General features: G+C 39.1%; 1 long non-coding RNA gene across 1 annotated transcript; it reads left to right on the top strand.

Moving 5' to 3' along the window:
- The first annotated feature begins 916 nt into the window (after positions 1 to 916).
- Positions 917 to 1,860, top strand: LOC101429743 (uncharacterized). Its single transcript, XR_011647439.1, has 2 exons — positions 917 to 1,135; positions 1,628 to 1,860. It is a non-coding gene; the product is annotated as an uncharacterized lncRNA (long non-coding RNA).
- Positions 1,861 to 12,306: the final 10,446 nt, after the last annotated feature.

Here is a 12,306-nt window from a genome sequence, read left to right as displayed (position 1 = left end):
CCATATCTTTATGTTTATTTTATATCCTAGTTATACAGACTTCCATTGGTCAATATTGCAGATTTTCATTATATCTTTAAATAAGTATATTCATATTGAGTTCATTGTTATCCATAATCCCCTCTTTCTCTTCGTCTTGTTAAATATCCATGTTTTGTTGAGATTTGGAGAAATTTTAATTCCAAATAGCAATTCATAAAATGTTTTAATTCAATCTACTTTGCTTATAATGTTTCCTAACAACAGTATTAACATGTCTAAACTTATTATCAACCATTAATGGAATAATAACCTAAACAAAATATAGACAGTTTAATGAATCTTTTTTCTACTCTATTTTTCTATTTATATGTCTACTCATTTGGACTCTTTTCTATTTTTTTGGAATATATCCTAGAGCAATTTTTTTTCAAAAATATTCACGTACTATACATTTCCTTTGTCGGTGAATATACAAAAAAAAGGAGACCACTTGACCTCAAAAATCTGAGTCATATATTGTCTCAAAATAGAATTCCACATTCAAGTTGCTTTCCCTTATAAAATTAAAAAATGGCCCCTAGTAACCAATGTTGCTAGGCAAAAGTGCAATGCAGTTTGATAATTGCCCCCTTGTAGTCATTTTCTTTTTTTCTAGTCTGTTTAGAGGTACACACACACAAATATATTTACTCATAAATATTCAAACAGAGGACTAGCAGAGAGGCTTATCAAGGTCCTAACAGCATCATTGCCTGTGAAAAGCAAACATGGACACCAAGCAAATAGATGCATATTGTAAGTAGAGGGAGAAGCAGATCAGAGGAACATCAAAGTGACTCAGGTAAAAGGAGGAAGTTGGGCTGGACACCCCTCCCTCAGGTATTGACACATTTAGGTCCTTACACACCTATAAAGGCAGGAGTGAACCTCTTGCCTCTCCACCACACTCAACCTCCTGCTCTCCTGTCCTGGTCTGACCCCCAGTGACTCTCAGCCATGAGGACCCTCACTGTCCTCTCTGCTGTTCTCCTGTTGGCCTTCCTGACTCATGCTGAGCCCTTCAGAGAACGCACTGAGGAGCATTCTGAGGCCCAGGACCATGATATGGCCATCTCCTTTCTGGGGGATGAAAGGGCCACTCAAGAGGCTGCAGGTGAGAGCCCAGAGGTGCCACCATGAAGCCACGATAGCATTAGGAAGTGAGGGCCTTCAAGCTAGAGACTCTTCTAGGGTTCTTGGAACACCAGAGGATTGGGTTCCAGGAGATGAGAATGGGAGACCCAGCAGCTTCAGGGTCAGAGGCTAGACCAGCTTCTTTTCATTGCTCCTTAGCACCTGTAGGCAGGGCTCAAAAGCTGGTGTGTGTGGATGGGTTAGAAGGAGAGGTAAGCAATGCTGAATATGGGAGCTGTATCACAGGGGATGTGATAAACCTGTGAATGATTGATGATCCTTCAAGAGCAACTCAGAGTAAGATTTCTTTTGTCTATGACAAATGTGCATTCTCTCCATCCTTTTATGACTGGTGTATATTGGTTTATTAATGGCAGACACGTCACTTCTTGGAGCATCTTCCCTTTTCTGGCTCTGCCTCTCCCCTTTCCCTCCTTTCTCACTGTACCTGAAATGCCCCTTCTCTTCTCAGGCCCTCAGCGGAGAATGGGCTGCACATGTAGACTCTGGCGCTGCCAGTCTGGGGAGCGTTTTAGTGGACCCTGTCTTGGCTTCCCTATCCGTGTGCGGTGTTGCAGCTGAGCTGTGTCAACTGAGATGCAAAGAAGTGCAAGGTCCAGTCTGAAGATCTTGAAAAGACCAATTTTACTCCGTATACTCTGTGCTTTTTGTAATTCTCTATCCAAAATAAAGTTAAAGTATTGACTTCAGTGTGTTTGGCCTTTCCTTATTTGTTTGTCTGAGTTGGCATATGGCTAATCTGTGATGTGCAGTTTTATTATGAATTCTGTCCTGAATGGTTAAAAAAAAAAAAAAAACAGCAAGAAGAAACTTATGGGTTAATTGGTCAGTTTGAATCTGAAGAATTCTACATGTTCATAATGATATTCAAAAGAGGAACATCACTATACAATGTATGAAAAGGTGGTTGTTAATTCACAGGAAAGGTAGACACAAATAGACTTCTACTTTCTTTTAATTAGTGGGAAATCATTGATATATGTGGATATTTTTCTTATTTTAAGCAAATTTTTTCAATATATACAATTTCTTCAATGTGTATAAATGGAATAGAGCAAAGAAAAGCCTAACTGAATCACAGGCAAAGAAAAAATGAGAAGTGTTCTGACTAGGAATGGCTGAGCAGCTTAATGGTTTCATGTAATAAACAGAGAGGAGAGCCAGAAGCTGGTCACTGAGGTGATACCAATAACTAGTGAAATAGAGGGTTCCCTGAGACACAGAAAGCTAAATGAGTGAGTCCAACATCCTAGAAAGGATCTAGTCTCAACCCTCCACCCTTTTGAAGATATTAATTCTATTAATTATAATCACCCTTACTAATTTAATAAAATGCTAATGGGAAATATGTATGTGTTTATAATACCAATGAACTAAGTCAGCATATCATAATGACAAGACAATTACTTATAAACTGACTGCTAAGCAAAATTTAAAGAGCACCCTATTTGTGGGAAAGGCACATTTTCAATTTTAAAAGTTAAACAAAAGGGAAGTAGCTGTGGCTCCATCAGCTGGGCTCCTGTCTACCATTTGGGAGGTCCTGGGTTCCCACCCTGAGGCCTCCTGGTGAAGGCAGCCTCACCCACACGTTGCGGAGAGCCACCCAGTGTGCAAACACCATGGAGAGGCTACTCAGCAAGGTGATGCAACAAAAGAAAGGCAGACAAGCAAGAACACAGAGGAGCCTGCAATGAATGGACACAGAGAGTAGACAGCATGCAAGCCACAAAGGGGGAGGGGAAACAAAAAGTAAATAAATATAGACACAGGAGAATGCACAGCAAATAGACACAGAGAGCAGACAGCACTCAAGAAGCCACAAGTGGGGGGAAATAAAAAAAGTTAAATAATTTAAGAGTCCCATGACATGAAAAAGAAAAAATTTTTGTTACTGAAATTAATATTCTGTCCTTGGGGTTTGAATCCCCTTAGAGACACAACCGAGCACTGGAGTCAGCTATTTGACACCAAAAACTGCAACCTCATCTTACCTCCTCTTGGGTCTGGTAAGTTTACAAAACCCTAGAAAGGAGGAAATTCAAGACAAAAGAGAAGAAAGTTAAGTTCACTTTTGTACAGATTTGATATAATGGTATTAATAAATTTGTTAATGTTCTTGAGTGTGTTTATCTGCCATTTAAGATATTAGAAGTTTTCAAAACAAGTCAGGCATAATAAATTTATTATCTAATATAAGTTTCTTAAGGGAATTTAAATATCAAATTTGTACCAATATTTAATTCCCAAAATAAATACTTTTGGTCTTAAAAAGTAATGATTAAGCATTAAACAGAGCAAATAATGGCTAGTGTTCTTCACTGTGCACTGACGTCCTTCCAAAATGTGAAACAATCTACAATGAACTCCAGCCTGTTCCTTCGGCTCACCAGAAGCCCCTTGATAAGACTTGCCTTCCATGACAGGAGCCTGGTTCTCTGCCTTTACATTCCAATATTCTAAGTGTCCAGTGTCCAAGAGTGACCTTTTCCTGTTCTTCAGAGAACCTATAATCATGTCCTAGTTCCTCCATTCTATAACACCTTTTACCACATTTAATGTTTCTGAAATTCTACATGTGTCTTCTCTCTACATGCAAGTGTAATGAGATAGAGGTTTTGCTTTATTTTGTTCAAATTCTATAAATACATAATACATACCATTTTAGTATAAAGGGCATACGATGATACAGTGAATATCCACTGATCACATATGTTGTGTCAGGCATGGCACTGTCTTATAGCTGCCTATCAAACCACAACATGTGGTAGGCAGAATGGTATTCTGGATTTGGGGGTGAGGAGATGGAGATGCAGTAAGATCTGTGCTTTCACACTTAGGTCCATCTGCCTCCACAGCCAACAGTCTCAGGATCTACCCACCACCATCTACAAAATGTGAAAACTTCCCTTTTCTTCTTGCTTTTTTTTTTAGGAGGTACTGCAGATTGAACCCAGGACATGGGGGACAGGTACTCAACCACTTGAGCTACATCTACTCCCCCACTTTCTACTTCTTCACCTTCCCCCTCACTTTTGACTGATGATCTTGCCATCTAAGGCTCAAGAGAAAATAAGTCATCAGTTGGGAACTTCACAGATTTCAGGCTTGAAACCAATTAAATGTATCCCTATTTGCCACCTTGTTCCTTCCTGGAAAGTCATATTCCTCTTCTCCAAGGCTGATACCACCCTCCACCATCTGCCTTTGGGCTTCATCCCTTATCACAGGTCCAGGAACCACTGGAATGAACTGATTATCCTTTATCTCCTGTATTTTCAAACCCTTCTGTCTCCTTCTCATAACTATTTTTAAATTCATAAATCTGTGTTTCAATATACGGTTTCTTTAATCTCCCACCACCTGCAGCTATCACCCTGTCTTTCCTCCTCTTAGGTAAAGGAAATTTCTTGGAAGAATTGCCTATATTCACTATTTCATTTCAATTCCCATTTACACCCTGACCATCTGCAATGTGGCTTCTACCTCAAGTTCTCCATCGAAACTGCTCTTGCCAAAGTCCCCATGGCAGACACTTGTTTGCTGAACAATAGCTTTTCAATCCCTTACCTAGTGGTTCACAGGGTCACACTCCTGTTTTCCTGGCCTTCTTTAAAATGAGGGCATATGTCTGTGATCCACTTCTAGGTAAGTAGAGAAGTCCACTGGTGGGTGACTTGGAGAAGACTTTCATCTATGATAGAAATGCAGACAAGCCCAAGTAACATGCATGCTGTGATTCTGGGACAATGTCATGCTTGGCATGACATGGCCATCTTTAAACCCTGATGGAAATCAAAGCCTCACATCAGAGCATCTGCTCCTGGGGGTACAATTACTCTGTCTGATCCTGAACAGCAAATCTCTATTTCCTACCCATGTGTTTCTTTCGAGCTCCAATTCTGGATCAGTCTTCAATAAGGAAGTTGGCAACTAAGGATTGGCAAATCCAGGGCTTCCTGTCAAGTCTCTCTGTCTCCAAAATACATGCCCTCAGACCACTCCAGGTTTTCTCAGCATGTGGGGGGTGCAGAGTCTGGAGATCAAGTGGACTGAGCATTTTGACAGGTTCTGAAGAAAGTGTGTTGAAATCACTTTGATCTCAATTATATTTGAAATATCAGACCAATTAGATCTCTATAGAAAACTGGCTACTTTCTTCAAAAACATTGCATTCAGAAAGTCTGCACATACACTAAAGCACTGTGTGGTTGACATTATTTCTAATGTAGTCTCAAATAAACTTGATGGTATTGAATACATTTGTTGAATTACTTAGTTTCTTAGTTACTTATCCTTTGTGATATACCCTCAATGTCCAAAAAATAGAATATGAATACGTATTTCATAAAATGTTAAAATTGTGATGAAAATATAATAAATAATATAGTTCCAAATAGCATCATTGGTAAAATAGTAAATAAGTCTCAAGTTTGGAACTTAAAAATGGGAGGATGTAGGTATGGGAACAATAAATCTTGCCAAATCTGGGAGAACAAATATGGCCTGAAGTAGCACAGTGAAATATCTGAAAGTTAGATTTGTGAACACAAAGCAATGACCATTATCCCGAACAAATTGTCCCCAGTATAGCTGTACCCAAAAGTGGCAAGAAGCTGTTGAAAGGCTGTGGATTTCTCCCACTCTCATCTGCCCAGGAGTTTGTTCCTGCAATCATTCTCTCTCTTTCATGCACCATCAATTTCCTCTCCAGGTGCTTGCTCTTGCCAGCATCAAAATATGCTCTAGTAAATAGCATCTTACATGCAAATACCCTCTTGCGTGCAACTTCAACTACAATACAACTTCCCAGACAGCAGAATCTGTCCTGTCTTCACCCTCTACCTCACTGCTCCTTCTCTCCCAGGCCTAGTGCTTTCAAGCTTCTGTCTGCCCCAGGTCCTGAAAGACTTGTCAATCATCCCCTCCACACTGCTGAAGTCTACTGTCAGTCCTCAATGTTCACGTTTCTCCAGTTCTCAGCTATATTGGGTCCAAAGGATCATTCCATCCTTCCTGGCTCCTGCTCAAAAACATGACAACTTCCTTTGGGTTTAGTTAGGCAAATCTGCCCAAAAAGAGACTTCTTTCACTCACATCAGCACTACCTGATATAATAGCCACTGTCAGGCAAAATACTGCATTTTGTCAGCTCATATAAAACCAATCAGCTAACCAACAGACTGACTTAGGTATAGGCTGCCCCTATTGCAGACAATGTACCAAGGGAGGTAGGACTACAGCACTCTGAGCAGGTAAACTGGGCTAAAGACTCTGCTTAGAGAAGGAAAGGCTCGAGAGAATTCCCAGAACTAAGAAGAACAGCTATCAAATAACTTGCTCAGTGGGGCTTGGGAAGTTCAAGTAATTAGATCATATTAAAATATTTTCTCCCTGATCTTTGCCATACCTCAGCTTGATTTGCCCTTCTCTTAATTCCTCTTTAACTCCAGACTATGCCTCATTTCACTTGAGGCATAAAAATCTATTGTTCTGACCCCTATGCTCAAATATGAGCACGCCCTCCCCATCACTTTGTAAAACATGGGGATCACAATTTTCTATCACCCTAACAATGTGTTGAGTTTCATTACTTTAGGGAAATATTGTAGTCCAAGACTAAAATATTCAAATAATTGAGGAGCAAGAAGGGCTATCATCACTTATTGTTATCATCAATAACAACAATGATTGCAGATATCAGTTGATAAAGATGTGTGATAAATTGAGCTGTTAAATGAGAGAGCCACCCACCTGACACTTAAGGCAACAAATGAATCAGTCTTCCCAGTTCACTCTACACCTGTGCTCTTTCTCCACAGGTTGGCTAATTCTCCTAAGAGGCCAGTACAACATGGGCTTAAGAGAATTCCATTCTCCAGAGACAGGATTAGGCATCCACGACTTCCCAACCTGGGCTTGGCCATCTTGCATACTCAGCATTTCCACTTTTTTCCTTTGGTTACTGGAGAACCTAACTGTTCTGAATACTTCTTACTCTCTATTTTAGTTTCTACCTGTAGTGATTTCTCTGCTTTATTTCTGCCTGTTGTTCCCTGCCCTTGCCAACAACTGATGAATCTTCCTGTACTGTTCAAGTGAGCAGTACCCACAGAAGTGGATTTCAAATGTTTATCCAATCAACATGCACTATTTTCTGCATGATTGGATAAAAATTGTGCATCATGTCATCTCCTGTGCAACTCTTAGACCAATGACACAGATGGCAAGTTGGACCAAAAGTCCAATCCCTGCTGCAGACAATGTGACCAAGGAGATAATGGAAAATAGTTCTGAACAGGAAAAGTGAGCTGGAGCTCTCTGCAGAGGAGCTGTGCTCAAGGAAGGCATGCTGAGCTCACCTGCCAGTGGGAATTAGACCTATCAAATACCTTATGGGATGGTTCCAGTGCAACTCATATAAATTGTGAAATGATTAAATAGTTTTACCTTAGATATTTGTTCAGTCTTAGCCTGATTTTTTCCTAACCCCAAATCTGGATTCATTTTAAAGATGTGTGTCATTGTTCTCACTTCTTTAGATGAAGCAAGAACCTCCTATTCCCACCACCTGGAGTGTCACTTCCATTTGGCTGACACGTCCACCAAATTAAGGTTTCATCCTCTTGGGAAAGCTTTGCACCAGAGAAAATTTTCAGAGATAATGGTCGCATTCAAAGCAAGCAAAGGTTTTAGTGTTCCTGACAATTCTGTATGGAACCAATGGCTTCTTGTTGGGATGGAGAAAGGAGAGTGCAACAGATATTCATGCAGGTGGGAAAAACAATGGTTCATTTTCTACCAGTGCAGACACCAGTCAAATAGACCCATGTAATCAGTAGAATCACTATATCAGAACACTATCAAAGCAGCAGGAAGATTTCAAGATTAGCTCACCCACCCCACCCTGCCTTTGTTGCAGGAAATTACAGGATATACAGGGACAGTTTATCATATGATTATATTTCATTGGTCTATCTGCAAATAGACAGATTAAAAATAGGGATCCCTTCATTCCTAAGAGATACATGGGTTTCTATGGTCCCTTCAGGGACCCTCATCTCCAGAGGAGTAACAGCCATGCAGATCCTCATCATCCTCAATGTAAATGGATTAAACTTCCCAGTTAAGAGTCAGAGATTGCCAGAATGGATAAAGAAACATGACCCAACTGTATACAGTTTATAAGAGACTAGCCACATAATTAAAGACACAAGTTGGTTGAAAGTGAATGGATGCAAAAAATCCTGAAAATAATAGCTAAAAGAGTGTTGTTTACTTATACTATAGTCAAATAAAATAGACTTAAAGTAAAAAAAAAAGTTATAATAGACAAAGATCAGTACATACTGATGAAAGTACATGACATCACAATTATAAATACATATACACCTAATGGCCAAACCAAAAATATATGAAGTAAATTTCACAGATTTATAGGGTGAAATAGATTGTGCTACAGCAATAGTACTAAACTTCAATATACCACTTTCAGTAATGGATAGAACATCTAGGCAGAAGATTTAAACTATATGATGAATCAACTAGAACTAAAAGACATATATATAACACTTCACCCCAAAGCAGCAGAAGAGACCCTCTTCTTTAGAAAATCTATGTCCAAATTAGAATATATGTTTGGACACAAAACAGGTTTCAATCAAATTAAATACATAGATTCATACCATTAACCAGAGAACTTATCTGTCTAAAATGGAATGAAGCAAAGCATCAATACAAGAGAGGAGAAGTAGAAATTTCACAAATGTGAGGAATCTAAAAACACATTTTAAACAACCAATGGGTCAAAGATATACCAAGGAAATTAGGAAATATCTTGATTTGTTCCCCTCTGATAGTCTATCTTTAGGAACACTCATCTTACTTTCTCGCACCCCAATGCCATACACACATTCACATATTGTGAATTAACATCCTAAACATTTTACCTTTTGTTCTATAACAAAATATTCCCTGAATAAAACAAAGGTCTTGACTAGGGTTCATAAAACTACAGCGTGTAGCCAAGTCTGGCAGAATGGTGGCTATTGCAATACAGTCACACTTATTCAAGTACATATTGTCCACAGTTCCTTACAAGCTACAGAGAATATTCCATATGTTATGAAATCAGAAGCCTATGGAAAAATATCTCTTAGTAACATTCATGCCAATTTGTTCCATTTTCAAATGAAGAATGGTGAAAAAATGAAAGTGTTCCTTCTTAGATCAGAAACAAGGCAAGGTGCCCACTGTCACAACTGTTATTTAACATTGTACTAGAATTCCTAGCCATAGCAATTAGGCAAGAAAAAGCAATGAATGGAATTCAAATTGGAAAGGAAGAAGTAAATCATTCCCTCTGTGCAGGTGACATGATCCTGTGTGTAGAAAATTTTGAGAAATCCACAACAAAGCTACTAGAAAATCAACTACTTCAGCAAAGTGGTGAGGTACAAAATCAACATACAAAAATCAGTTATGTTTCTAAACAGTAGTAAGAAACAATCTGAGGAGGAAATCAGGAAAACATATTCCAAAAGATGGCAGCAACTCAACTGTCTATGAGCAGATGAATTCCTAAAAAATGTCATATGTACATATAATGAATATACTACAGCTGTGCAAAGAATGAAGTTCTGATGATTCCTGAAGATATCATGTTGAGTGAGATAAGCCAGGCACAAAATGACAAATATTGGATGCTCTTATTGTTATGAAATGAGAATTTGCAAATTATAAAATCAGAAATTAGAATACAGGTTATCAGGGGCTAGGTTGGGGGTAGGGAAGGGGAGTTAATGCTCAATTGGTACAGAGTTTCTGTTTGAGATGATGGGAATGTTTTGGCAATGGATGGTGGTGAAAGCAGTACAACAATATGAAGGTAATTCACACCACTCTAAGTACATTTGAAAGTGATTAAAATGGGAAATCTCAGAGTATATTTGTTATGAGCATTAAAATATTAAAGAACTGTACAACTCAAACAGTGAACCCTAATATAAACTATGGACTACTGTGAATAGTATAATTATAGTTACATTGTTTCAATAATCACCACAAAAGTACCACACTATTCAGACTTCAATAATAGGGAATATTGTGTTTGGAGGGTGGTTTCTGTACTTTCTGCTTGATTTTCTTGTAAACCTATAACTGCTTTAATGTTTGCAGATTCATACTTCCAAACTCTACTGCACAGTCATTTTAAGGTACGGCTATAGCTTGAAGTTCCTGTAGAGCAAGGGGCTATGGAGGAAAGAATATAAACTTTGGGTTTGTTTCAGAAGCCCTGAGATCACGTGTCAGTTCTGATTTCTACTTTTCTACTTAATCTCCCTTTCTTAGGTCCTCATCTTTGAAATGAGTAGGTTTCCCCACAAAATCTTTAAGAAGATTCCTGGCTGTATTATACAGTCCAAATTCATTTGCTATTCTAACAAACCTTCTCATCCTGCCAGTAGAATCTACACATTGACATTTTGAATCTTCTGTATAATTTGCTTCTTCACACCATTTTCATAGTTACCATTTTGCCTCTTTTCTTTTCCAAATCCCATTCCTCCCTCAAGCTCTTGGTCTGCACATGAGTTGAAGCCTTCACTATACCAAAGGTGTCATTTTATTTAAGCTATGACTATCTTGGAACACTTGCTCATTGCAACTTTTTATCAATACTGAACATATCAATGTTATGAACTGCTTGAAGCTGAAAACAGAAAACCTGGGTTCCAGATATGCACTAATAAATATTGCCTTTTTCCATTGTATACATATTTAATTCTATCAGCATCTGTATTTTTTATATGTAAAATGTAATATGGTATAAAATAGCATGTGTGACTTCATAAAAGTGCTAATGACTGAGTAATTAGTATATACCAGGTAGTGTTCCCAGGATATATGAAAACATTTACTTTACTAATTATGGCTAATACTTATTGATTACCATTTACCCTCCATCCATGTTTATGATTAATTCTCACAATAACCCTAGTAGGCAAATATTACCATTAACCATTTCTTTGCAGATGGGAAAAAACTTTAGAGAAAACACTTTGGAGACATTATCATATTACTCAAAGTCCCAAAAGATTAAGAAACAGAGCTGATGCCAAATCCCTTATATTCAAATACTGACCTGCACTTGCTCTTAATTTTCTGAATTCAAGAATGCTACACCAATGTGAGGGGCCTGAATTCACAGTCACAAACATCTTGGGACCACAGCTTTTACTTTCCTCAGGTAATGGTAGCTGGGGGCACTGGCAGCCTGTCCACAGATGGGCTACTTAGCAACATGGTGGCCAGAGAGACTGGCCATCAGAGTCTCCAGGAGCCTGAGGTCATGAGAAGGGAGACTCCACAGAGCTATGACCAGCTGGTGGGGCAGCAGGAGCCCGACACCCCAGGAGAGAAGAGGGCTGGTGCTCTGGGCACACAGGTGTGTGGGTGCAGTGTCAGAGACAATAGAAATGCCTGTGTTCCCAGCGATGTAGATGGGAGCTGACCGACTAGGGAATCAAGGCACCAGCTGCGTGGGGGAAGAGAAGAGACACACTGTTCTCTCATTGCCCAGAGTTGCTCTGAGGCTCTTCGACTCCAGCAGCTCATCCAGGCCATGCTCCTGTCTCATGTGGGTATTGGATGCTCTGTCTCAGATCTCAGTAATAGGGGTCCTGCTGCTCTCACATGCCTCACACCTGCCTGAATATTTATCATCCACGGGGCAGGTGTGTTTAAGGTGGCTCCTGTGTCCTTCAAAATGGGACATTTTTCCAAAGTTAGACAATTATACCTGGGAGTTTTCCCTTAAGATCAAAGGCCCATCCTTAAATACTACCAGTGTATAATCACATCTTTGTGACCAGGTCATCTCTACAGGAAAGGCTTTTTGGGGGAAAGTACAGATTCCTCTGAGAGGGGGCAGCAGGTGCGATGGAAAGTTCTGACTCAGCAAACAAAGTGGCTGGGAGATCTTTTCATGCCACTAAAATACTCACACATGGATGACTCATTTTTACTAATTTAAGTGTGAAAGACACAAAACTCAGAAATCCTGAGAGAAATTTAAAAATATTATATATATAATATATATATATATATATAAGCCAAACTTTCTACATG

The sequence above is a fragment of the Dasypus novemcinctus genome, chromosome 25, assembly GCF_030445035.2.
Source record: "Dasypus novemcinctus isolate mDasNov1 chromosome 25, mDasNov1.1.hap2, whole genome shotgun sequence".
NCBI lineage: Eukaryota > Metazoa > Chordata > Mammalia > Cingulata > Dasypodidae > Dasypus > Dasypus novemcinctus.
This window is presented reverse-complemented; position numbering and strand designations above follow the sequence as displayed.